Below are 27,292 nucleotides of genomic sequence, written 5' to 3' on the forward strand. Positions count from 1 at the left end.
CACAAAAGCGCCAAACTCCAAGGCCTGTGCACCGGCTGGCACCGAGCCGCGTGCGGACAAACCACGCGGGGAGGCTCTTTAACTCTGGGTAAATGTAAAGCGCTCGGCGCTGCAGGCGCGGGCCTGGACTCTGCGCTGCAGGCGCAGCTTCTGGAAGCAAGACACCAGGTGGAGGGAAAGGGCTAAGCGGAGATGTGTGTCCTCCGGGCAGGTCAGGTGTCACCGGGGCGTCCCGGGGCGCTGGAGGGCACGTGTCACCACCGCGCCCCGAGCTTCGGTCGCAGAGGGCCTGCTGCCTCCTCCGACACGAGTCCTGCACGCCGGTTCCAGGAGAGGAGGAGAAAGGAGAGTCGCCCCAAAGGTGCGCGCGCCCAGCCCAGGCCCCGCAAGGCGCGACGCCGAGCCCCGCCGAGCCCCGCCGAGCCGGAGGGAGCAGCGCGCGCTCGGGGGCGGCGGGGGCGGCGGGGGCGGCGGGGGCGGCGGGGCGGGGCTCGCAGCCTTCCCCGGGGCGGCGGGCAGGGGGCGCCGTCACTCACCTCGGGGCCCCGGCGGCGGCCCGGCTCCCGCCTCCTCACCTGCGGGCCCCGCGCGAGGGGCCGGCGGATGAATGAGCGACCCGGGAGCCGCGGGGCGACTCACCTGCGGGGATGCTGCAGGGCTTCTCCGAGTCGGCCCCGACGCCGGGGCTGCAGAGCTGCGAGGCGAGCGCCAGCAGCAGCAGCAGCAGCAGCGGCGGCGGCGGCGGCGGCTTCGGGGCGCCGCTGCAGCCCATCTCCGGCCTCCGCAGGGCCCGCGGCTCCGGCGCCCCCGCCGCCCTGCAGCGGCGCACTTCTCGCGAGAGCGCGGGGACCCCGGGCGCCCGGGACGGCGGCGGCGGCGGCGGCGGCGGCGGCGGCGGCGGGGCCGAGTGCGCGCAGCGGGGCCGCGGCGGGACGCGGGCGGGACGCGGGCGGGACGCGGGCGGGCGCGAGGGCGGGCGCCCCCCGGCGCCGCGGGCGACTTATAGGCTCCCCGACGGGGGAGGCGACTGGGCGGGCCGCACCCCGGCTATTGGCCGCCCGCTGACCCGCCGCGCCTGCGGTCGCCCCCGCTCGCCGTCCGTCGTCTGGGAGTGTTTGCTCAGCTCCGACCTATTTAAGGAGCGTCTGCGGCTACGTGTGGAGGCTCACGCCGAGCGTCTGGCGGCGCCGCCGAGCGTGCACTGCAGTCAGGAGTGGGCCTGGGGCGGGGGGGCGGGGGCGGTGCAGGCGGAGCCCGGCAGGTGGGCCCCTCTTCCCCGCTGCCTCAGCACCGGGCGCCTCCCGGTGCCCCCCGCCCCCCCCGCCCCCGCACTGGGAGACCGCCCTGCTGTCATCAGAGGTGGCTGCACATCCTCGGCCGTCTCAGCTCGGAGACCTCGCCTGACTCTTTTTTTTTTTTTTTTAAGGTTTTATTTATTTATTCATGAGAGACACGGAGAGAGATGCAGAGACACAGGCAGAGGGAGATGCAGGCTCCCTGCAGGGAGCCCGACGCGGGACTCGATCCCCGGACCCTGGGATCACGCCCTGAGCCCAAGGCAGATGCTCAACCGCTGAGCCTCCCAGGCATCCCCCTCGCCTGACTCTTAAGTCATGGAAATGGCTCCCCCCCCCCCACCCCGCCTCCACCCTCAATCCTCACTCGGAGGGTGGAGGGGTGGGGGCAAGTTTCTGCACTCTGTAGAAGGCAGGCCCGGTTGTTCTTTTACCCCGTACACCGAAGTGCTTTTATCGCCCAGTGAACATTTCTTGCTCCTCCGCCTGCGCCAGGAGAGCCACAGACTCTCTCCAGTAATGGCTTGTAAATCCTGTGTAATTGGAGTCCCGCCTGTGTAACCTGGGGCTGTGCCTTACAAGATCTTCCTTCAGTCCACATGGAAAATTACTCCCAGAGTTGCCTGAGCCATCTCTCCGGGGCCTGGCACATCCTCCCCTGCTTCCAGTGTTGACTCCTGTCTAAGTAAGTTCCCTTTTTCTGAATTACACCTCCTCACATTTTAGCTAGCCCCGTGTTCAGTCTGCTAGGATGAGCAGGGGCAAAAGTACCAGCGGGACAGCTTGGAGAGAAAGAATCAGATGTAATATACCCTAGTTTTCTGTAATCTTCTACCTCTATTTTCCTAAAACAAAAAATATATATATATGTATATATACATATATATGTGTGTATATATACACATATATATGTATTATTTCATATATATATATTTGAGCCAATACCCTTTCCACTGTGAGCCTTTGGAGTTAAAACAGAAAATTATTGAAAAAGATATCCCCTTATAATCACATTGTGTCTAAAATTAGCATCATATCTAGATGAGTAACAAATGGTCTCGTTTAAAGCAGGTGGAAAAACCTGCAAAGAAATGTTGCCTGGGTGTGACATTTTAGAAAATCATTTCCTGTGCCCTGAACTAAGCCAGTTGTTACTGTTTTGAAGGTTTGGTCTCGGGGTTTTAAGAGGAAAATTGGAGAAAGTTCAGAGAAGAGTAACAAATAATTAAAGAAATGGAAAGTATGACCTGTGAGAAGAATGAAATAAGGTTTATGTAGCCTGAAGAAGAAAAAAGCTGAGGGATGGACTCCTTAATAACATCTTTCGGTGTGCGGCCAGCTCCACTCCATAAAATTAGGCAGAAAACAAACAACATCAGTCTTCTGAGTCTGAAGACTCTGAGCGGAATGGCTGGTCTTCTGGCCAAATCTCCGTCTCCAGAATTCCAGAACCTGTCTACTGCACCTGAACTCCGCCAAACTCCTTGAATCGGACTTCTTGCTTCCCGGGTTGTCCAGTATCTTCGAGAATTCACCTGGTTGGAGCCTAGCTCTCTGCCCTGTCTCTCCCCCTTTTGCCTCCGTACACACTGCTAGCCTCTCCACATCAAAAGCGGGTATTTCAATTGCAAAGTCCACCAATGACTGCAGGTTCCTATGAAATTTCTCCTCTAGTAAGAGTCAAGACTATCAGACTTGTATAAAGCAAGTATTGCTTTGGGATTTTTCAAATAGCCAGGCACATTTATCATTGTCTAAAAGAGCCCCCAATTCTGAAACCGAATCCTTCCTGCCGCCTTATATTTCCAGCTGTCTGCTGAACATTTCTGCTTGGACATTCCACTGGCACAAACCCTAAAGGTCTTTAACTCATCAAATCCAGATCCCACTCACAGCTTCCTCATCTCTGTTAATGATACTTCTGCTCTCTAACTCGCATAGCCTCAGACATTCTCTGCTCTTCTCCTCCTACCCCCGCAACACACAGAACTCGATTCCAAATCCTGTCATTTTTTCCCCTGACATGTTCTCTTCATCTATTGCTTTCCATTCTCAATGCCACCTCACTAATGCACTTCTGAATATGCCCTGTGTTCCATGAACTGTTTTCCTAACTACAGACCTTTCCTGCCCCTAGTAAGATGCCACAATATACCCCAGCTAGATTCATCATTCTCAGATATTCTTTTGATTACTTTATGCCCAAACTCAAAGATTTCTTAAGGAATCTGGAAATAGTCCAAATCCTTTAACATTGAATTCAAATTCCTTTACTATCAAACCAAATCACCTCTCCCTATACCCTATAAACAACCAACATGGTTTGCTTTATTATCCCCCAAAGCAGACCAAAGACTTTGTCATTTTTATTCTCTAGAGTTTGGATAAAAATCACTGTCTTCATTTGAGTTTTTCCAGAGGTCAACCCTGAGCCAAGATTCAAGGATCAACAGTTTGTTGGGAGTTTCAGAGAAAAGGGGTAGTTGGAGGTGAAATGACTCAGGAAAGAGAATTCAGTTGATAATGGGTGCATTTATTAAATCAACAACAGTAATTGAATAGAGTTCAGTCCCACACAATTGCTGTACCTAACCCCTCAGAAATAGCCTGGCCAAGGGGCAAGAGAATGGGGGTATATATACCCCAACACTCATTAGTCATTAAGAGCTGAGAGGCACTTGTTAATTCTCAGGCATTCCAGCCTGCTTGTGCTCATAGGCACAGCAGGCTCCCAGTCATGAGGCAGCTCTTAGCCATAAGTAAGGTTGGCATATCCAGAAATGGTAAAAAGCTTTGAGGAGAAAGAAGAGGAATGAGAGGAACACTAACACCATCTGCTCAGCCACCATGCCTCTGTTGATCTCGTTCCTCCATCCAAAGAGCTCCTTTCCAGGGGCTCCTGGGTGGCTTAGTGATTGAGCATCTGCCTTTGGCTCAGGTCATGATCCTGGGGTCCCGGGATCAAGTCTCGCATCAGGTTCCCTACAAGGAGCCTGCTTCTCCCTCGGCCTATGTCTCAGACTCTCTCTCTGGGTCTCTCATAAATAAAATCTTAAAAATAAATAATAAAAAGCTCCTCTCCAAACCTCTCCTAACTCCTTTCATTGGGCTAACTTTTGTCAGGCTCAGGTGCTGCCTCCTACAGGAAGCCCAACTTTGGTGCCTCATCCTACCTCAGGCCAGGTTGGCATCCTTATTCCAGGTTTTCTTACTCTTTAAACAAATCTCTGTCATTTGCGACAGTTTTTTATTAGCATGTTTTTTGAGAGCAGGACCCAATTCTTCATCATTGCATATTAAGTAACTGGCAGATAGTAACATGTATTCCTTCATTCACTTATTCATTCAGAAAACATTGGCTATTTACCTTCTCTGTCTAGGCACTGTTCTAGATGCTGGTAAAACAAATATATTAGTGAGAAAACAAACATCCCTATGCATTTGCTCTTACATAAAGAAAGAGATAATTGGGACACCTGGGCGGCTCAGTGGTTGAATGTCTGCCTTCGGCTCAGGTCGTGATCCCAGGGTCCTGGGATTGAGTCCCACATCAGGCTCCCCTTAGAGCCTATCTCTGCCTCTCTCTCTGTCTGTCTCTCTTGAATAAATAAATAAAATATTTTTTTAAACAAAGATTCTGAGGCCATAACATATCTGGAGTGGTAAAAGAAGGCAAGCAAGGTAGCAAAGAGCAGGAGTTCAGTGACCGTGGGTAACACCAGTAGATGAAGTGTAGCCTCAAGAGGTAACAAGGAGGGCAAAGTTAAGTAGGCATTTGGACAAAGTCAGTCATAGAGCCTGATAATATCTTTGGCCTTAAGGACTTTATGCTAAGTAAGATAAGCCGCTTCAGTCTAAAATAGTCAAACTCACAAAAACTAAGAACAGAATGGTAGTTGCCAGGGGCTAGAGGAGGGGGGAAAGGGGAGCTGCTAATCAGTGGGTGTAAAATTTCAGATATGCAAGATGAATATGTTCTAGAGATCTACAAAACAACATTGCATCCATAGATAACAAAACTCTCCTGTACATTTAAAAATCCGTTAAGAGGGTCGATCTCATGGTAAGTGTTCTCACCACAAGTGAGAAAAGAGAGAGAACGCCATTCAGATGGTTGCACGCATAGTAGTGACATGGTCTGGTGTAGGGTTCGAGAAGGTTCACACAGAATCCAGATACGTGGTTAGACTGAGGGACACAGGAAGGTGAAGTACAAAGCCTGGAGACCAGTTTGGAAGGTAATATAGTGGTCAAGGAGATGATGGTGCTTTCGGCCTGGTTGGCTGCAGTAAAAGCATGTCAGCTTCTAAATAGACTTTGATTGTAGAGCCAACAATCAAATGGTTTGAATGTAGGTGTGAGAGCAAAAAAGGAGACCGGGATATTTATTCAATGAATATTTGTTAAATGAATGAGAAATCAAACCTTGGGAACACATGAAATAGCCCTGGGGGTGGAGAGGGAGGGAGAGGTTAAATGAAATAGATGAGAAGGAAAAACAACCAGACAGCCAAGAGCTGAAACTTGGAGAAGACAAATGCTTTGAGGGGAAGAGGAGGAGTCAGCAAAGGAGACTGATAAAGCAAGAGAAATAGCAAAAATTCTGCAGAAGAGAGACTTGGGAAATAGAAAAAAGCCTGGGAAACGGTCGGTGCTTTTAGCACTATGGACATGAGTTTAAGTTCAAAATCTTAGATGGGAGGAGAGACCACAGTGAATGTAACATGTAAACTGGAGATGAGGGTGTGGAGGACAGTGTGCAGCAGCACTTTCAGGCTGGCGATGCCTGGGTGGCTCAGTGGCTGAGCGACTGCCTTCGGCTCAAGGCGTGATCCTCGGGCCCTGGGACTGAGTTCCACGTTAGGCTCCTCACAGGGAGCCTGCTTCTCCCTCTGCCTATGTCTCTGCCCCTGTCTCTGTGACTCCCATAAATAAATAAATAAATAAATAAATAAATAAATAAATAAACAAATAAATAAAATCTTAAAAAAAAAACTTTTGGGGTGTAACGCTAGTCTAAATCAGCCTCTCCTGCAGATGTCAGGGGGCAGCCTTTCTAAATTTAGGGCGAGCAAGTTGCCACCAAGCTGCAGGTGCCTTCTACAATTGAGTCTCGTGGCATACTCTGTGGACCCCAGCTGCTTTCTTTTTAAATTCTTTAAGCTTGCAATTTGAAGGGAATGATTTCCAAGGTGACTTTTTCAGGAGTTGGATATCCAAACAAGACCAGTATGAGAAAATAAACATAGGCTTAACATACAGTAAGCAAAATAGCTTTCTTCGCCCAACAAAAACATTTATTTATCATAGGGGAAATGTGCATGGGCTGTTTTCTGAAGTTTTTTACTTCACTGGTTCCTTTTTGTCTCCAGGAAAAGATAGAAGCCTTTTATAGAGTCAAGTTCCCATTCAACATTCCAGCCAAGTTTTTTTTTTTTTTTAATATTTTATTTATTTACTCATGAGAGATGCAGAGAGAGAGGCAGAGACATAGGCAGAGGGAGAAGTACTCCTTGCAGGTAGCCTGATGCAGGAGTCGGATGTGGGACTCGATTCCAGGACCCTGGGATCATGACCTGAGCCAAAGGCTCAAACACGGAGCCACCCAGGTGCCCCCTCCCAGCCACGTTTTTAAGCTTCATTATATGATTTAGGCCTCTGAGCATGACTGTATAGAATCTTCCCTAGGTAGATAGGAATCATGAAACCCTCCTACCTAACAACATGATGTCAGACATAAAGCTAAACTTAGGCAGATTCAAAGTAAGAAGAGTGGGCCAGGATGGCAAAGAGAGCCAGAGAGCACACAAGTACTCCAAAGATGATCCTAACAGATGTTTTGTGACTGTTCTCACTGACTGAGACAGGGCTGTCTGAGCCATGAGTCACCCTACAAGGTCAGCAGAAGAAATGTGTGGCTTCTGAATTCGGTCTCCCAAACAATTTTACCAAAGTTCCATACCAAAGCTATGACATATTTGCTGACATAAGTGACATCAGAATGACATTAATTTAACCACAATACAGTGTCAAAAATTTTTTGTTCAATGGTAGTTTCTAATGATGTCTTAGGCTAGCTTTTCTGATCCCTCATTCTCCTGGACTTGCTTCTTCTCAGGACCATTTATTTAACTCTTTTCTGTGGAAATATCTCTATCTAGAGGCACATTTGCCCTGAAGCTAACGGAGTGTATAAGCATCAGAGACTTCACTCACAAGAGTCTCTGGGCGTATGGGGAGTGTCTGGGAATTGTATAATATCTTATGTTGAGAAGGAAGCAAGGCTATAATCAGGAACAGTTACTAAAAAAGCATTTCACAGAAACTGCCAAAGGAGATCTTGAAACCGAACCCCCAAGGATTCCATCAACTGTTAGGTTTACTTTTCTTTTCCTAAATAAGTACCCATTCTTTACCTTATTTTGAATTTGTAACACTATAGCCTTTTTCTTCTTAAAAATGCCTAAAATTATATACACTTGAGGCCCCATTAAACCTTCATCTATTCCTTGTCCTAACTCTAAATCTAGAACCAACTCTTTCCATACATATTGAGAATATAAGGAATCTATAATCAGTAATTCCTGATCAGCTTGGAGTTGGACCTCCCTGAGTCAACTCTAATCTTATACTGGGCCCAGTTTCCAAAAATGTTATTGCTACCATATTCCCGTGTGACTGAGCTCTTCTTTGCATGCCTTAGCTCATGTATTTAGTTATTATCTTGGATCCCTGTCTGATAGCCTAGTTCATCTCAGACTGAGAGCTTTCCTTGGCTCTTCATAAATCTTCAGAGAATGGAGGTCTCTAGCTTTTGCCAACCTCTGACCCTCCTTCAAGTCTGTTGCTGGCACTATCTTGCCACCTGCTATTGGGTGGCTCCTTATGTGCTCTGCCCCATGACTGGCTGGTCAGATTCTGAACATCCCTGTGCTGGCAGAGCTGATTAAGGCTGCATTGAACTTAGCATACATTGATTATGAATGTTTGATTCAGCCAGAATATTATGAGTAAGATGATTGTATCATAATTTCACTTGGTGAGATCTCCAATGATGTTAAATGGAAATGAAGCATAGCCTAAGAAATACCTAGATCCAATATGCAATCAAACAGATATAAGTAACTCTAATATTAGATGTTATAAAAAGAACAGAGAATAAAATCATAGAAAATTATAAAGCTTTGGCCCCAGAGAAATGGATATTATTTTAAAATGTGCCATCAAAGTACTAGTAGTATCTTTAATTCATCATTCCTGAAATCTGGAAAATGAATTTTGTGACATACATTAAAGGAAATATTTTTTTCAATTGAACTGAAAGGAAGAAGGATTTACTTTAAAGGATGTGCCAGTAGAGAAAAGCGTGAGAGGCGCCTGGGTGGCTCAGTTGGTTAAGTGACTGCCTTCAGCTCAGGTCATGATCCCCGAGTCCCAGGATGGAGCCTGCATTGGGCTCCCTGCTCAATGGGGAACCTACTTCTCCCTCTGCCCCTCACCTCACTTTTGCTCTCCCTCTCTGGCTCTCGCTCTCAAATAAATAAATAAAATCTTAAAAAAAGAAAGAGAGGAGAGAGAGAGAAAAATATGGCATTGGTCAGCATGCCATGCCATGCCCATTCTGAATGCAGCACCCAGAATTATAAGTATAGTCTTCTTTAGAGCATTTTTCATTACAGGTTTCCAAAAGAGATGGTTTGCGTCAGATGTAATTTTGTGTATTATAGACACATCACAATTCACAGAGTACCTTCATACCTTTGAAGATAGTTGTAATGATCATGCAGCCCACTTGCTGACTGCTGGTGAGCCTCTTTGTATCATATGTGAAACGTTCAGTGAACTCCCTGCAGGCATCATACTTTGCAAAGGCCTCTGACATTATCCCCGACACCACTCTGGTATCTGAAGGCAGCCATTTGGTGACTGCCCTCTAATTTATCTTTACCTTCAATCACAGTGTTTTTCTTAATTACTGTCCTCATGTTACTTAGTTAATGTGTGGCCCTCCTTTTTTTTTTTCCAGCTATTAATATGATTCTTAAAAATGTTTAACCTAAAGTGGAAACACTATTTAGATGTAAAGGATTGTCAGTCGAAAAAAAATGTTTCAGGTATAGACTATAAAAGGCAAATAATCATGTAAAGAACAAGTTTTTAAACAAGAATATTTTTTCTTAAAAATTTAAAAATCTCTTACAATGAAAAATATTATCGGATCAGTTCTGTAAATACCACCCTTTGATTTTTTCAGTTTTTCAATAATTATTATTGCCTAAATTAAAACAAATAAATGTGACAACTAGTATTCACACAGCAAAATTGCCCCGAAACAATCACCAAAGTGGAAAATCCCTTTTTCTCTTTATTCCACCCATGTTTTCCTTAAAGTAGGTGCACAGTTGTTCATTATTCAGTCAACAAATAGTTACTGTGCAGGCACCATATTCCAGACACTACTTTGTCCTCAGGATTTCAAAATGAATCAGACACTTCTCTCACTTTGGATATATTCATGCATGTTTAAATCACTGTGCTAAATAGTAAATTAAATCATATTATGTATTTCTTTATAATATATCTAAATAAACTTTTATTACATTAAAAATGTTCTGAATTTTGGATAACAGAATATGAGAGATATACCTTGATGTCCCAGATAAAATAATAATTTGAATTATCCTCTCAAGATAATATTTTTTGTCATTTCTGGTTTATAAGGTTAAGCATAGCATTTGTTGTCTACTGATTTGGGCACATAGTTAAATAACAGAAGTAAGAAACATTATGTTCTTTCATTTCTTTTTGTTGTTATCCATGTCAATTCTCAGTATCAGTCTTTTTTGAAAGTATAGAGCACACCTAGGAAATAATTGATTTTGATGCTTTAGTACATAAAAAAATAAATTACAAAAAAATGTCATTTTTATTGCAAAAATAAAGTGTTGGAAGGTAAGCTATTAAAGTTTTAATGTAGTCTTTACTCATGACCAATATCAAATATCAGCTAAATTTCATACATCCTAATTTTTTTCTGTCAAAAAACCAGTTTTGTGAGTATACAAAGTATATGCTAAATATACTTTTAATGTATACGCTGAAGGTATTTCATTAATGGCAATATGGCATCATGTTTATCTCAAATCTTTGACTCAGGTCAATCTGGATCCCAACCCTAATTTTACCATTCCATATCTGTGAAATCTTGACCTGATTTCTTGACCCCTTGAACTGATTGAAATTAAAGAAAATCTACTATTACGCAACTGTGTCCAGAAGCAGGGAGGTCCCCAAGCATAGGTCTATTGGGTCTGATTCTTTCTGATACTCTTGGCCTGCCGAACCCTTGCTCTTGGACTGGTAAGAACATGTGTGCAGGGGTTTTAGGAATTATACATTGACATGAAGATATCCTGAACACGAAAAGGAACTGCCATTTTTCATGTCTTTGCCCAGTAACTGCCCCCCAAAAACATGTCAAAAGACTTCCCTTGGTGTCATCAGCCAGAATTAGGTCACATGGTCATTACCTAAACCAATTCTTTTGTTTGTACCACTCCATCTCACATTCCAAGGTATTTGGCAGCTCCAAATTAGGAGCCTTTTCTCTAGCAAGAACTGTTTCATTTCTCCTCTGTAGGCACTTGGGTTTCAGCTTTCTCCACTCTGCTAAGGGATTTGCTAGGGATCTATCTGCTTTACATGTACCCATAATTTACTGGTATCATTTACTCTCATCCTACTCTTATTACCTTTTGTCTTTGCCTACTTACTTTTTGTTCTTTCCCCTACCTTTTACCTGGATTCTTGGAGAAAGTAGACAGAAATGCATGTGTTTAATCTACTATATTTAACTAGGTATTTGTTTAACTACATTAAGCCTCAATTTCCCCATCAATAAAATGAGAATGTTAACAGTTCCTATCTCATGGTATGGTTGATCAATTAAAGGAGCAAAGTATTAAAACAAATATAACATTTATAATGAAACAAATAATGCACAGGAAAGTATGTTCAATTCTATTTTATATTAAAAATTCCATAAGAATAGAAATGTTGTTGTTCTGTTTATTATTGATTAATACATATTTTTCTATTTAAATTGAATTTTTCAAACTTGCATTCAATAATCTATTAATTAAATAAAGATAACATCTTTGTAGTTACAATCATGGATTTCACAGATAAAGACATGTAGGCCTACTGGGCTGAAATCATCAAAATAGAAACTTAGAGAACCCATTGTCACTGGTACGTATTAATGACCTCCCGTTGTTGCATCCCAGCAAATAATTATCTCTTTGTTGTGGTTACAAAGAATGATATTTTTTGCAATCATTTCCTATGGGAAACTATTGGTTTCGATAAGATGATTTAGACAAGAGGTGGGTGAGACTTAAAAATGGATTTATAAATATTTTTAATATTTCTAATACTCGAACTTTGGTTTCTCAAAACCTTAGGGACCTCCATAGTGTTGTCTGATAGAAATCATTATCAGTATATGCTACATAAAGTCCAAGTGATCCACATATTAGAGGTATATTCTTTAAAAACTCTATCATCAGGATGGACCTCGTCACTAAGAATAAATTTAATGGCGTCTGAACATTCCATAAAAAAAGGAAGCAGCTAATCATTTTATCACCAAAGGGCTTCTATGATCCATGCAGCACCAAGTGCCCCCTCCTTCTCTGCCCTGCCTGGCATTCCGCCTGTATCCTTCATCACATTTGCATCTGAGAGTGTATTTACTTCCTCGCATATGGGTTGTATTTTCCTTTGAGGCAGGGCTATACCTGATTCATGTTTGTATTCCCCAAACCTTAAAATTGTAGGCATGCCATATATATCTCATGAATGAATGAGAGTGTCTTTACTCCCCCCTCCCCGTCATACATAAAGACCGAATTCATTGTTTTCTTTTTCTAACTAGTATTTCAGTAATTGATATATACTTATATTACTTACTATACTGAGATTAATAAAGCAGGATATTGACTCCTTTTGTTGTATACTGCCCCCCACTCTATAAGCTATTATAGTTGTACTTCTCTGTCTTTAATTACTTCACTCTTTTTGCATCATTATACCTGACTCTCCACTTCTTTTTGATTCAGATGTTAGGAACCTGGTGTTAAGCTTACCATCATGTGCTACGAGTTTGGGAAGAGTGACTATTGAACATTGTACCTTTTCAGTCCAATGACCAATGTTCGGTTGAGCCATAATGGCAAAGTTTCATCGTCATTGAAAAGTAATGTTAGTTTGCTGTCTTATATTGTGACTTGTGAATCTTATCAGAATTTATCAGAAAACTGGCATTTAAAAATATTCAAAAAACTGGGCCGCCCGGGTGGCTCAGTGGTTTAAGCGCTGCCTTCAGCCCAGGGCCAGATCCTGGAGACCAGGGATCGAGTCCCATTTTAGGCTCCCTGCGTGGAGCCTGCTTCTCCCTCTTGCCTGTGTCCCTGCCTCTCTCCCCCTCTGTGTGTCTATCATGAATAAATAAATAAAATCTTTTAAAAAATAAAAATAAAAATATTCAAAAACAAGTGTGATGTATTATCAGATGTGAAATATTAATATGTGATAAGAACAAAATGTTTTCTATAGAAGTACCTCTCTCATCAGAAATCAAAAGGAAAACAAGAGGCCATTTACAGACAACATAAGAAAACTGTAACTGGTTAATAAAATCTTTTCTGATGTTCTTATTGTAATTTTTTTTTTTAAGAGAGAGAGAATATATGTGCAAGAGGGGCACGGTAGGGGGTGAGCAGAGGGAGAGGGAGAGAGAGAGGGAGAGAATCTTAAGCAGCTCCATGCCCAGCATGGAGCCCAACACAGACTCCATCCCATGACCCTGAGATCATGACCTGAGCAGAAATCGAGTCAGATACTTAATCAACTGAGACACTCAGGTGCCCCAAAACTTTTCTGATTTTGAAAAAAAATCTATATACCAATATTTTGTAAAGTCAGTCAATCAAGACTGGACATCATTAATAACATGATGTTACATGGATTCCCTCAGAAAATATTAATTTTATATCAGCTGTTTACTATAAAGTATTTGCCATTTCTCCAAGATGTTTAACTATGGAATTTTTAAAAGACAATAAGAGTTTTGAGGGACTAAATTTTTTTAAAATTTTAAGATTTTATTTATTTATTTGACAGAGAAAGAGGAGTAAAGAGAACAAGCAGAAAGAGTGACAAGCAGAGGGGAAGGGAGAAGCAGAAGCTCCCCACTGAGCAGGAAGCCTGATGTCAGACTCCATCCCAGGACCCGGGGATCATGACCTGAGTTGAAGGCAGATGCTAAACCTACTGAAGTCACCCAGGGGCCCTGTGGGACTAAATAAAATTTAACGTGAGGCCATGTGAATTTATTTAATCATATGTCTGCTTTCCTGTTGTGTAGAGAAGTACATCTTGGTGTAACTCCACCGATCTTTACATATATGATAATCTAATTAATTGCAATCATAGAGCTAGAAACTAAAAAAAAAAATTAGTAGAGTATTGTTTGTTGGATGAAATTTGAAAGAATAAACATATTTAAGAAATAATGTTTAAATTAACAATGTTTCTTGTATTTTTAAACTATTTCTTTCCCCCTTATTTGTTTCCAAAGCCTGAGGGCTGGCATCTACTATGTGTCATGCTGGTGGCAGGACACTAAACGCCGAATATTGAAGGCTAAGGTGAAGATTTGGCCTTTGGTCTTTGGTCACTGTCAAGACAATCCCAACTGATATTGTCTCCTTCTTGTCAATTGTTTCTGAGACTTTCAAATTTCCATCTATAAAAGGAATCCGTGTGTCTTTTCACTGCATCATTTGAAGAAAATTTGCTTTTGGTCACATGACAGTGTGAAGAGTTCCTTGAAATTGAGACATAGATTGAACATTTCCCCGAGTCATTTCAAAGCTCTGCTAATGCAATTTCACATCACTGATAGTGTCACTAATCTCCTTGTGCAGTTAAGCAATAAAACATTTGCCTCTCAGAGGGATTATAAAAAGTACGATATTAGAAATGGGATATGTCATAATGATGTGCAAGGTGACCTTTTGTACCTTATGATCTTCTGCTTCTGTTGCGCCATCTCACGAGAATTGCCTTCACTCCCCTCCCAGGCCCTGACACATGGCAGGCCCAGAGTTACACCAAGGCTTTCTACTTGCCTTGCAGCCTGCACATTAAACTTCCCCATGTAAACACATTTAATCATTCTAAAAGATGAATTTAGTTGGTGTAGCATTTTTTAAAAATATTTTCATAGATTTGCTTGAGAGGTAGATAATGTCACCATGAATTGTGAATGAAACAAGGTTGAATTTACTAAATATTTTAAGGATTATATTAAATTTTTAAATTAACTTTTAAGATTATATTAATTATATTGATAATGCAATTCCATGCTACAGAACTTTGAATGCTAGTTCCAGGGAGAGATTTTTGATCAAGTGTACATTTCCAACCTCATAAATGGAATAACTCTTGCTCTATCCTTTAAAGCCACAAACTAAATCTGCAATAGTCATATTGCTTTTTACTCTATAGTGGACATGCAAGAAGAATATGGAGAGAGGCTTTTCTAAAAGAGAGAAATAAAAACCTTTAATTTAATTTGCTGCTCAGTTTAGTAAGAATTACCAAAAGTATCTAACTCTGAGTCATTATTATTGTCATTTTTCATTCTTCACATGAGCTAAGCAATAATATGAATGAACAAATGAACAATATTCAGTAACAACAAAAAATGTGTTGTTCTTCCATGGGAAGTTTCAGGAATTCAACAATTTATCTGTGATCATTTGTAAGCATAAAACTAAATGTTCCTGGAAAGTTTTCTCTGCTATTCCTGTAATGGTTTGTAGGGTTCTTTGCTTCCTTCCTCAAGATCCACCTAACAATCTCAATCTTAAGAGAATCATTTGTCTTCTGCTTAATAGAAAAGTGGAAGCCGTCAGTATAAATGGTTTGAAGTACCTTCTTTCCCTATTCCCATTGCTGAATCTTGATCTTGGTCTTCCCAGCCTTCAAAACTGAGAGAAACAAATATTTGCTGGTTAAGCCACCCAGTCTAAGATATTGTGTTAAGGCAGCTTCACCTGCCTAGGACAGGTTCCAAAGATATTCTATTTATGTGGGTTATATTCATTGATATTTACTATATTCAAAATTAAAACAGACTCTTAAATAATATTAATTTATTCGCTACATGTTAACTATGTGTTAACATATATTTTATGGAAAATATATTTCCATAAGAAGAATGGTAAATTTTTTTTTTGAAGAATGGTAAATTTTAAAAATATTTTGCTTAATAGAAAACAGTTGGATTTTCATATCTTCTACATTCAGTTGGTTGTGACTTTTTGCTTTTTGGTTGAAGTACAAAAAGAATATCTTGTCTCATACAAATACATAGACAAAAAAAAGACAAGATTATTATGAAAGCCTTTTTAGATAATTGTGGATATCTTTTGATGCCACAACAAAATTTGCATCTGAAAGGTTAGTTGCAAAGTGAATCATGTCAAAGAATGTTTGGTACTCTGTTACATTAAAATTCATTGGTCTGTTTTGCACTTTGAATGGATTTTTATGTATTATGTTGTAACAGTGTGCATTAAAAATGTGAAGTACATTGGCTCATTGAGTTATGCAGATCTTCCAAATACACACTCGAGATAATCAGAGTGAAAAAAGTCAAACTCAGTATTATTATGAGAATGGCTTTGACTATTTCTAGACAGTACAGTAGTGGTTAAGAGAACAGGATCTGGCGTCAGACTCCTGACAGACTCCTTGGTATGATTATCAGCCATATGGGGAAAAATCTGTGCATCCACTTATTATAGGACTAATACAAATACCTTAATCATTAGGATTGCTGTTATATTGAAACACCATAATACATGTAGGTACTGGTGCACAGTCACTGAACAAGAATGACAGTTCTTTTTACATTTCCTTTGGTTCCTAATTTTATCCTGTGCTTCTAGTTTGTATCTGTGTTATTTACTTTGACTTCATTTCCTCCTCTCACTTCTGATATTCAAGGTATATGTGACCCAGGTCAAACCTGAAAAAAATTGTCAGAGATTAGAATCTTTGGCTAAATCCAAACTGGAAGTCAGGGAGACAGGCAAATGCATATTTTTTTTTTTAGAAAAAGAGAAATTTTCTAGAATTTTAAGAGGTAAAGAAAGTAGGTCTTTAAATTCTAAGGATTCAAAAGCTGCACAGGTAAAGGATATAATTTATTAGGGATATTTCCTCATTAAGGAAAGGATATGATTTACTAAGAGGAGTCTATTCCTAGGGCTTCCTTGAGCATCTCTGTAATAGGAAGCAGAGCTTCTCCTTCAGGCTGCTTGAGTTGATGGAACAATTGGAAAAAGCATTATGTCAACCTAAGAAGAATGGTTGCATTTGGCTCCTAGGCCATGGAAAAAGTAGCTGACTTCAGCTCTTTGTCAGACATCTGACTCAACTTGGGTTCAAATTTCCTGTTTTGGTTACTATTGCTGTGTAACAAGTTACCCCAAATGGCAGTGTCGTTTAAAACAACTGTTTTATTAAGCTCGCAGAGTCTACCATCAGAAATTCAGACAGGCACAGTATGAACAGCATGGCTCTGCTTCTCCTCCTCAAGGGCCGCATCTGGGAAGATCTGAAGGCTAGGGGAAAGTCTACAGAGCTAGAATCATCTGAAGGCTCATCCACTCCCATTGTGGGGGGCAGCACCTACACACAGTCTATCCATGGGGCTGAGGCTAACTCATAATATGGCAGCTTTAAGGTAGTCAGAAGTTACATGGTGGTTTAGGGCTCCAAGTGTGAGTATTCCAGAAAATAAGTTAGAAATAGCCTAGCCTATCATGACCTAGCTTTATAAGTCACATTGTATCATTCTCACCATACTAAATTTGTTGAAACTGTCACAAGACTTATGTGGTGTGATCATGTTTCACTTACATGTTCACACACACACACAGATGTGCACGTGTGCATACACAGACACACAAACTCATTTAAATTGTGAAATTCTCACTCCCATGCATGGAGACACAACACTGAAAGAAATGCATCAAAATGTAAACTCTCGTTACTTCTGGGTGGTTGAATTATGAGTGATTTTATTTTCTTTATTTCTACTTTATTTTCCCATTTTCCTTGCCAAGCTTTCTCGTTCAATCTCTTCATACCTAGCTCTGCTACCAAAGAAACCTTAATCCTTCTCAAACTCAGTTCATCCAGGCCCCAAACTATCCAAGTCTACCTCTGACTCACTGGGCTCTGAAGCCTTTTGTTGCTTTTCCTATTCATTCTTTATCACTGGGACTAAGCTCGTGGGGTAGGACTGTTCTTTATCTTAAGCTCCAGAGAACAGTTTCCTTGTCTGGAACTCAGGCAGTTTAAAATGTGGCCACAAATTCTTTGACACTACTCCTCACCTCTTGAATATAAGCCCTCAACCCAAGGTTTGTTTCTCACTGACATCCTGCTCTAAACAGATTTATATTTCAGTTTTATTCACTTCTGCTGAGTCTCTAAGTTAGCCTTGATAGAGTTCCCTGGTGCCTGGGTTTCTGTGCCCAGTGCCAATAGCCTGACACTGAGCTTTAGTTGTTATTGCTGTTTTTTAAGTATTTACCAGTTTGAAGACATCTTCCCAATCTAGAAATAAATAAAGTCACTAATTACTCCTATGTATAAACATAAAAGTCAAGGCTCAGATACAAGAAACCTTCTGCCCTATAAACAAGTCCCTGTTATCTTTCATTAATGTGCCACTCCTGATACAATAGCAAAGAAGTTTTAAAAAATATTGCTACCAACAGCCATTACTCCTCCCTTCCAGAAACTTCTGACATAGCTTCAGGTTGATCATTTGACCAACTGGAGTGTCCTTGTTTTCTCCTTGTAACAAATGTCTAAAACAATAGTGTAAACTTCCATCTCCTCAACTAGTAGCTTCATCTACTAGCAACCAGTTGCTCTGAGATAGCAATGAGTCTGACTAACATCTCCCAGGCTCCCATGCTTACTTCTGAGGCATCTGTTGGATTCCTAACCCTAGAGACAAGATAGGGCCTAGACAGGAACACTCTCTTGCAAAACAAATTGGTGAGGAGAAAATTATTCCTGGATTTATATCCCAGGAAAATCAATATATCCACATAAAAGTCAAATATCTCTTGCCAAAAAGCTTAGAAGATTATAAAAGTAGGGAGTCAAGCGGAATATATACAATGTGTTATATTCTTAAAGATTTTTTTTCCTTATGATCAATGAATATTTCCAAGTAGTGTCTCCTTCAAAGTAGCCACAGTGGCTAGGGACACAATTACTCTAATGATGCTATTCTCATCCATACCTTTTTAAATTCATCTTTTTGGAATTATTATTATTTTTTTTTTGGAATTATTTTTATAGAGGCCATATTATTTTGCCTATACTCAATGCATTTAGCTAACTTTTATTTAGTCTCTGTTCCTGCTAGACACTATTGTATGCAGTGAAGATATAATGGTAAACATGAAACACAAAATCCTTGCCATCTCTGGAACTCTTATAAACAAATAAACATAATGTTTCTAAAAAAAAAAACCATAATGTTTCTGATGGTGTTAAGTGCTGACAAGAAGGAGAGAGTGATTTCTGAGATTGAATATTTTAGACAGAGGAGTCAGGGCGTGCCTTTCTGAGAAGGTGAACTGTGAAAAAAAGGAATAAGCTACTTTAGGATCTATGAAGGATGACCTAGGACCCTGGGAGAAAACTGAGTTTACTTCACAGCATATGGGTAAATGGAAAGCTACTGGAGGAGTTTCAAAAGGGTGTAACTTAATTTGGTTAATCTTTGAGAATAGATTTGAGATAAGTGGGTGAATGTGGTGAGTGATTCAACTGAGTCATAGAACTTATGGTACAGACTGAGTTTTGTAGTTTGGGGAGTCATTTTTAAAACATGATTTCCAAAACTGTTGTTAGCAACAGAGACCTTAGAACATTCTCTACATTGGCCTTGCCCTAAGTCCTTATGAAAAATAAATATCTTGTTAACAATGGGTGTGTATACAAGGGCAGTTAAGTTCGTAAAGAATCGAATGTGTCTAAGAATTGAACATATGAAATATATATAGGTAGATAATAGGGGTGAAATATATATAGGTAGTTATATATAGGTAGGTAACAGGTAGATTATGTTGCTTCCTTTTAGGAGGGTTAAATATGTTATTTGATTTTTTTTTAAGGTTTTATTTATTTAGAGAAAGAGCATGGGTGGGGAGAGCAGAGGGAGAGACTTTCAAACAAATTCCATGATAGGCAGGAAGCCCCTTGGGGGCTCTATCTCACAGCCTTGAGATCACGACCTGAGTCTAAACCAAGAGTCAGATGCTCAACCAATTGAGCCACCCATACCCCCCATGATGTTTGATTTTTTAAAAATGTTTCATGAAAACTGTAATAGTACACTTGAATCTAGAGCTTGTCTAAATGAATGCATATTCAAACTTAGAAGAGCCCAACATCATGCAGTCTCCTTGTACCCTAAAAACAGAACTGGGTTCTGGTTCATAAAGGGAACTTAAATTAATCTATCTAGACGTATGGAAACATGGCATCCATACACAATTTTTTTTTCCATTTCACTTAACTTTACCACTCAGACTTTGGGAATCTTCCCGTAAGTTTGTCTGTGATTCATCCTTGGGTCAGATGACTTAATGCTTCCATCTAACCAAGAGAAGGGAACATGATTATTTAAGAAATCCACGATCCCCACTCAGGATGCCAGGAGCCTCTAAGGGGGCTAATCTTGTGGCTTGGCACTTTTCGTCTTTTCTTTTTCCTTAGAAAAACCAATGCTTACAGTTGGCCTGCTAACTGGCATTTCTTTTATCCCTTGAGGGTATTTCTGGGTCAGTATGCTTTGATAGCACATAAAAGACTCTACAAGAGCCCAGCTAGATTTCTTTGTACAGAGCAAAACAAACCCTGTTCCTACTCTTCCTTCTTTTCTTTTACTAGTAAACATGCTAATATTTGGAGTAGTCCAGTCCTATCCACATAATTATCTCATTGGAAGTCTCACAAAAACACTTATCAGAAAAAGAAATTTATCAAAACAATTCAGGCATTATGATTTTAATATTACAGATGCAAAAGTGGAGGAGCACAATAGCTTCCTTTGTAGCCTAAGATCATTTAATTAGCAAGGGCAGCTGCTGAACTCAATGCAAAGTCTGGGCCCCCCAAAATTCTTGTACACTCTGATACACCCCATGTCTCTCCAGAAAACACCCCAAACTTGCTAGTTATGTGCTTCCCCACCCCTAAATGAATATTGGACACTGTCCCAGGGTGTTTGGTGTTCCCTTATCATATATTTGTTACTGATAGTGGTGACTTGTCTGGTTAATAAATAATTCTAGGCAATAGTTTTCAGATTGGCACAGATAATAATACTTCTTTCTTTTCAATAGACCATATACTGAAGGAGACCCTGTGGCTTGTGTTCGAAACTGACACTGAAGGCAGCAGTTAGGAGGTATGTTTTTCTAAATTCCTAGTTTAACGCTGACAGGATATACCCTGAAGGTTACATTTCCACATGAATAAAAGCAGGATGATACCTTAAAACAAAACAAAACAAAAAAGGTCATGCACACTCACACTCACACACAAGCCAATCCAACTGTGCATTTCCTTGGTTTAGTGTCTTTTCTGTGTGGTTCAGAAAAAAAAAAAAGATGAGCAAAATCCTCAAGTAGATTGGTTTAGTTGGCTGAAAGAAGGAAGGATTAAGGGTGGGGTGGGGGAGATCCATGTGGGGTTGGGGAGTTATTTATTTATTAAGCTGGGTAGGGGAAACCAGGAAAGGAATTGAGCCAGTGGTTATAAAATCTAGGAATACTGGGGAAGAGAGATAAGTAATGAAAACTTTAATTTATTTATTTATTATTATTTTTTAAAGATTTTGTTTATTTATTCATGAGATACACAGACTGAGAGAGAGAGGCAGAGACACAGGCAGAGGGAAAAGCAGGCTCCATGCAGGGAGCCCAACATGGGACTCGATCCCGAGTCCCCAGGATCACACCCTGGGCCGAAGACAGGCGCCAAACCGCTGAGCCACCCAGGGATCCCTGATTAAAGCATCATCTATGGGGTAGATCTTATAGGGACAAGCCTCTACCAGGGATCTCTCTGGTTTTCCAGCTCTGCCCGAGACGGAGAGAGTAATTCTGTTTCTATCCCATTCTGTAAACATTTTATTGCCAGAGAACACCACATGTCCTTAAAAATAGCTTTATCAGAATAAAAATAATTTGTATTTCTTTCCTGTGTCTCTCTCGTAAATGGTTTCACTCACAAAGTAATCTCTCAAAACACCAGCAATGTAAATATAGTTTCCCTTTGAGAGTTATAGAGCTGTCGGGGAAGAAAATAGTGTAAGTTCTCTGGGATTTCTACATCAAGGCAGTTCCTGTGACTACACCTCAAACGAGTGCCGCGAACATGTTATAACACAGAAAGTCACAAAGGCAAATGGGATGAGGAGAGATATGCAAACATATGGAATGCAGAGAAAAATAGAATTTATTTTATTTTATTTTTTACTAGTAGAGAAAATAATAGCAAAGCAATTGAACGGGATAAAAATAGATACTGAGAGTTGCCAGGGAGACCGCTGACCTCCTATACTCCTGATTCCTGAATAAAATATTCTGCATCCAGCCATGTCATCTGTATGTTACCTGTCAGGTCAACAGGCAGATTAGGTCACATCTGGGCAAGAGTTGGGCTCCATTGAGCATTAGCTGTATTAGCTGTATTAGCTCTCCCTGTTAGGGTAGTGGCCTGATCGTCTTTGCGGAACTGATATTCCTTTTAAACTGACAATTACATTTCTTCAAGGCAGGAAAATCTAGCAAACAACAAATAATAGCCTTTTACAAGTATGTATATACATACATAATAATGAATTGAACTCGGATGCGAGTGGTGACTAGACAAGACAGCATTATATCAACGGCTGAATGAATAAACTTCTATCACCCATGACATAAACATTTTAAATGCTTTTGTTGCTGTTGTAGCCTAGTAATTCCGTTTTGTCTCTAAAGTTGGAAGACTTCCGTGAAATTACTCTGGTTTATTGAAGTAGACAATAGATATGTGCGTAAAAATGAGTTAGAGCATTATCTTTTTTTAAAGATTTTATTATTTATTCATGAGACACACACACACACACACACACACACACACACACACACACACAGGCAGAGACACAGGCAAAGGGAGAAGCAGGCTCCACGCAGGGAGCCTAATGTGGGACTCGATCCTAGGTCTCCAGGATCACACCCGGGCTCAAGGCGGTGCTAAATCGCGGAGCCACCCAGGAATGCCCGAGTTAGGGCATTAGAACACAGAAGGCAGCGGCCACCGGATCCGCATTGTGTGCTCCTCCCGCTGCTCCCCACTGTCCCCGCTGCACCTCTCGCTGCTTCCCCTGCTGCACCCCCCGCTGCTCCTCCCCCTGCTCCCCACGCTGCTCCTCCCCCTGCTCCTCCGCTGCTCCTTCCTCTGCTCCCCCCGCTGCCCCTCCTCCTGTTGCTCCCCGCTGCTCCTCTCCCTGCTCCTCCCGCTGCTACTCCCTCTTCTCCCCCCGCTGCTTCCCCCGCTGCTCCTCCTCTGCTCCCCCCTGCTCCTCCCGCTGCTCCTCCCTCTGCTCCTCCCGCTGCTCCTCCCCTGCTCCCCCCTGCTCCTCCCCTTGCTCCTCCCTCTGCTCCCCCCGCTGCTCCTCCTCCTGTTGCTCCCCCACTGCTCCCCCCCTGCTCCCCCCTGCTCCTCCCGCTCCTCCCCCCGCTGCTTCTCCCCTGCTCCCCCCTGCTCCTCCCGCTGCTCCTCCCTCTGCTCCTCCCGCTCCTCCCCCCACTGCTCCCCCCGCGCTGCTCCTCCGCTGCTGCCGCAGCTCCCCGCGCTGGGACGAAGCTGGGCTCCGGGCGCCTGGGCTCAGCAGTAGGTGCCCTCGGGCAGCTCCTGGAAGGCGGAGTCCCCAGCGCACGCACCGCGCGGCTTCCCCGACCTCGGTGTGAGCCTCCTTCCCGCTGTGGCCCATCCCGGGGGGAGGGTGGCCAGGGGAGGGGGCCGAGCCTCGCCCCGGTGCTGGCACTGCCTTCCGGCTCGCAGCCTGGAGCGGGGCTGCAGGGGAGTGGGCTTGGCCCCACCCAGCCATCACCTGGAGCCAGCCCCTGCCCCTAGACACCCCCAGACCGCCAGACCCACTACCAACCACCCACTTCCATGGGGGGGATGGAAGGGATGAGCGAGTCCGAGGAGCCTTGGAGGGTGTCTGACCTCACTGTCTCGGGCTCCACATAAACAGACATGCGCTGGCTCACACGGTTCAGTGAGAACCCCAGCATCTGCACAGGCCTCCCGCTGCAACCCCACCCCCGAGGCCCGGGACCAGGCCGGCCTAAGGGACAGGACAGGCCGCACCCCGCTCCGAAGTGCTGAAATTCCACTACAGCCTCAGCCTGGGGGGGCGGGGGTGGGGGGTGGAGTTCCTAACACTAGGGGCCTGGCCCTAAGACCCTGCTCCCCAGCCTTCAACTGAGGGGATATTTATTTGGGGGAGAAAGTTTGGAGGGGAGAGAGACTGTATTAAGAAAATCAACTTTAAAAAGACAATTGAGAACATCAGAACTTTGAAACAGTTTTTTTTTTTTTTTTTTCCCTATTGCTTAAAATTCCAATGTTGTGAAAGATGTTGCATCACAGTGTTTTAAATCACTACATTTTTGGTGTGGTGGAAGGAAATTGGAATAATACATGGAGATCTGTATTTTTACTTCTGGTTCTCACTCTGAATTCCCGGTGTAACTTTGGGCACTATCTGAGCCTCTCTCAATTTCATTTATATAATAGAATGTAGAGCAGATAGTCCTTAGTGCCCCTTCTAACTCTAAAATCCTTTGATTATATTCATGAAAACTTCTAGATTAGTACCAATATATTCTTGACTGAGGAAAAGAAAAAACCAGCACACTTTATTGAAGAGCTCATGAGCTGGTGCTGCCCCCTATAGTAGACTGGCCAGGGGGGGCTGCAAACTAGATAAATACTTTGTCATTTAAATTGCTTCTCTCAGTTCCTCTCTAGGGGCCATTCCAGCACAATCAAGAGCTTTAAAAAGTAATTTGTTTGTTTCCATCAGTTATAATGAAAGAAATTAAAACGCAAATAAATTATGTTTAATAATTATTAGCTAAGACAATTCGAGCAAACATGTCAAAACTACCCAAGGAATGGTTTGTTTCTACAATTAAAAAAATAAATTAAAAAAAATAAATAAATTTATCTGAGCCTGGATTGCAGAAGAGCTGACACTATTTTAGATGAAGCCTTTTTATTTAACAATAGCATTAGACACATTAAACACATTTTAAGAGAATCTGGAATTCAATAATATGATAGAGGGATAATATACATGGTTTCAAATAGAAAATAAAAAAGTTAGTTGTAAATTAGGTCTAACAAATAATATAAAAGTTCAAAATTGTTTTAAATTTTGTATTTCTGTTAAAGCATTGTCCCCTGAATATTTTATTTTATAATAGAATTTTGTGCTGTTAAAAAAAAAAATAGATCAGTTCCATTGCTGACAATGTTGCAAAGAGCATCTTAAAGCCCTTTTGCTATAGCATACATAGAAAGTCTAGCTAAAGTATAACCAAAAGTTATGTAAATGCAAAATGTAGCTCCTAAGAATGTAGGAGAATTTAGTAGAGGTCAAAATCAGGCACGATCTGAAATCTTTGACTATTAAACCGATGCTGACTCTTTCTCTGGCATCCCAGAGCCAAGTTACCAATCTTTATTGGCCAGTGGCTTAGACTTCACCTACTAAGATGAGACAGGAGATGAGCCATGGGCTTAAGCAAAGGCGTAGTGTTGGAATAGAGACTACCAATAAAATGGGAACTTTCTTTTTTTAAAGATTTTATTTTTCATTTGAGAGAGGGAGGGAGAGAGCACGAGTGGAGGGGAGAAGCAGAGAGAGAGGGAAAAGCAGTCTGCCCCGCTGAGCAGGGAGCCCAATGCAGGGCTCCAGCCCAGGACCCCGGGGGCTCTTAAAATAAGAACTTTCAGAGACACACACTCCAGTGTAAAGGGTGAACTTGAAAAAAAATTCACCTACCGGGAAACTGCGATAAAGAGAAAGTTGGACTGTTTTGGCTTGTGCTATAGGTACAGAAAAAATTGTTTGCTGAGAATTTGTAACTAAGATTATCCTCATTTTTTTTTTGTTTTCATATTTAAAATGCATACATGTGTTGGGAAGCACCAAACTGATGGAATGGCATAAAAGTGATCTTCAGTTGGGAACACCACTGGGTTATCAGCAGAACCCAAAGCACACCTGTAGGAGAGAACATACCCCCGGATAAAACCCCTTGGAGCCTCATGAGCTTCCCAGCCATAATCCTAAACTTCAGAGACCAAATGGGGTAACATGCCACCATCTTCCTCTATTTCTATGTCCCTGTATTTCTGAGTTAACACACAATGATAAACCACACAACACAGAGGCTAAAGAAGCACCAGGTCCAGTGGTTTAGAACGCAGCCTCCGGAGCCCCCTTCAACTAATGGTTCTGTGGACATGAGCTAGCTGGCTTCCTTTGTGCAGGATACCTAAATCTCCATTTCCTCATCTATAGAATGGGAATTATTATAGTCGTCTTATCTTACAGGGTTATGAGAATGGAATGAGTTAGTACATAGAAAATCCATGCAAGCAGAATGGTGCCCAGAGTAGAAGCACCAGAAAGAGTAGCTGCTCTCGTCCTCATCATCATCGTCACCGTAGTTCTCTATCTAGTTAGTTGACCACATTATACCACCTGTCTCATGATTGCGCTGGTTTCCCTCTCTATGTGCCCAGATGCACATTCATCTACCCTGGAACTGAATCTGGAGGCAAACCCAGCAACCACACATCTCAAAATTGTCGGAGTTCCTACGGCTGGCCTCCCGCGGATAAGCAGCAGAACAAAGAGCTGCAAGAAAATGTCCTGGGCCATCGTTGAGCTAGCTAATTACAGAAGGCTTTTAGAGTTGGCTCTTTGCTTTTTGTTTATATATTATGTGAAGAGGCACCGTAAGAGGTGCCTCCGCCACCCCGACCTCAGCCCCGACCCCACCTCTGCCATACTCACCAGTGCCCACTCACCCCCTCGTTGATTTCTAGTTGGACCTTGACACTGGGCAACTCTACAAGCTCCCAACTTCGCTGAAGTTCACCTGCTGTGCTCTCCCTCCCTTCCTCTTCCAGGAGGGGTCATGTTTCTCGCCTTTCATCCAACATTTCCATTTTCCTTCATTTACTGTAGGGTGGGAGGGGGAATTCCTAGCTCCATCTTCTTCTGTTATCTCGTGATGAAGTTTGTTTCTTCCTCTGAAAAATGGTGTTGATGTTTGTCTCATGATGAAGTTGTGAGAATCGGGTAATCTATATTTTCAAATAAAATGATTTTTATTTTATGCAATAATTATTTAAATTTGTGCTGCAATTGCATACTTCCCTGCTGTATCCTTGCTGAGGGATAGAGGACTACCTTTGCTAGATAGAGGACTGTCTCCTTGAACACCTAACACACTGTCATATGCACATTAGAACTCTGTTCACTGGGGGATCCCTGGGTGGCGCAGCGGTTTGGTGCCTGCCTTTGGCCCAGGGCACAATCCTGGAGACCTGGGATCGAATCCCACGCCAGGCTCCTGGTGCATGGAGCCTGCTTCTCCCTCTGCCTATGTCTCTGCCTCTCTCTCTCTCTCTCTCTCTCTGTGACTATCATAAAAATTAAAAAAAAAAAAAACAACTGTGTTCACTCATTCAACAAATATTTTTTGAGCATCTCAGCTGTCCCACTCTCACAGGCTCTGTGTTTACTGTAACCA

At 42.2% G+C, this 27,292-nt stretch overlaps 1 long non-coding RNA gene across 1 annotated transcript; it reads left to right on the forward strand.

The window, feature by feature from the left end:
• On the forward strand, window positions 1-27,079 carry LOC111091977. The gene is made up of 3 exons (XR_005377158.1): window positions 1-361; window positions 20,807-20,871; window positions 26,277-27,079. It is a non-coding gene; the product is annotated as an uncharacterized LOC111091977 (long non-coding RNA).
• The last annotated feature ends 213 nt before the right edge of the window (window positions 27,080-27,292 follow it).

The sequence above is a fragment of the Canis lupus genome, chromosome 23, assembly GCF_011100685.1.
Source record: "Canis lupus familiaris isolate Mischka breed German Shepherd chromosome 23, alternate assembly UU_Cfam_GSD_1.0, whole genome shotgun sequence".
Lineage (NCBI taxonomy): Eukaryota > Metazoa > Chordata > Mammalia > Carnivora > Canidae > Canis > Canis lupus.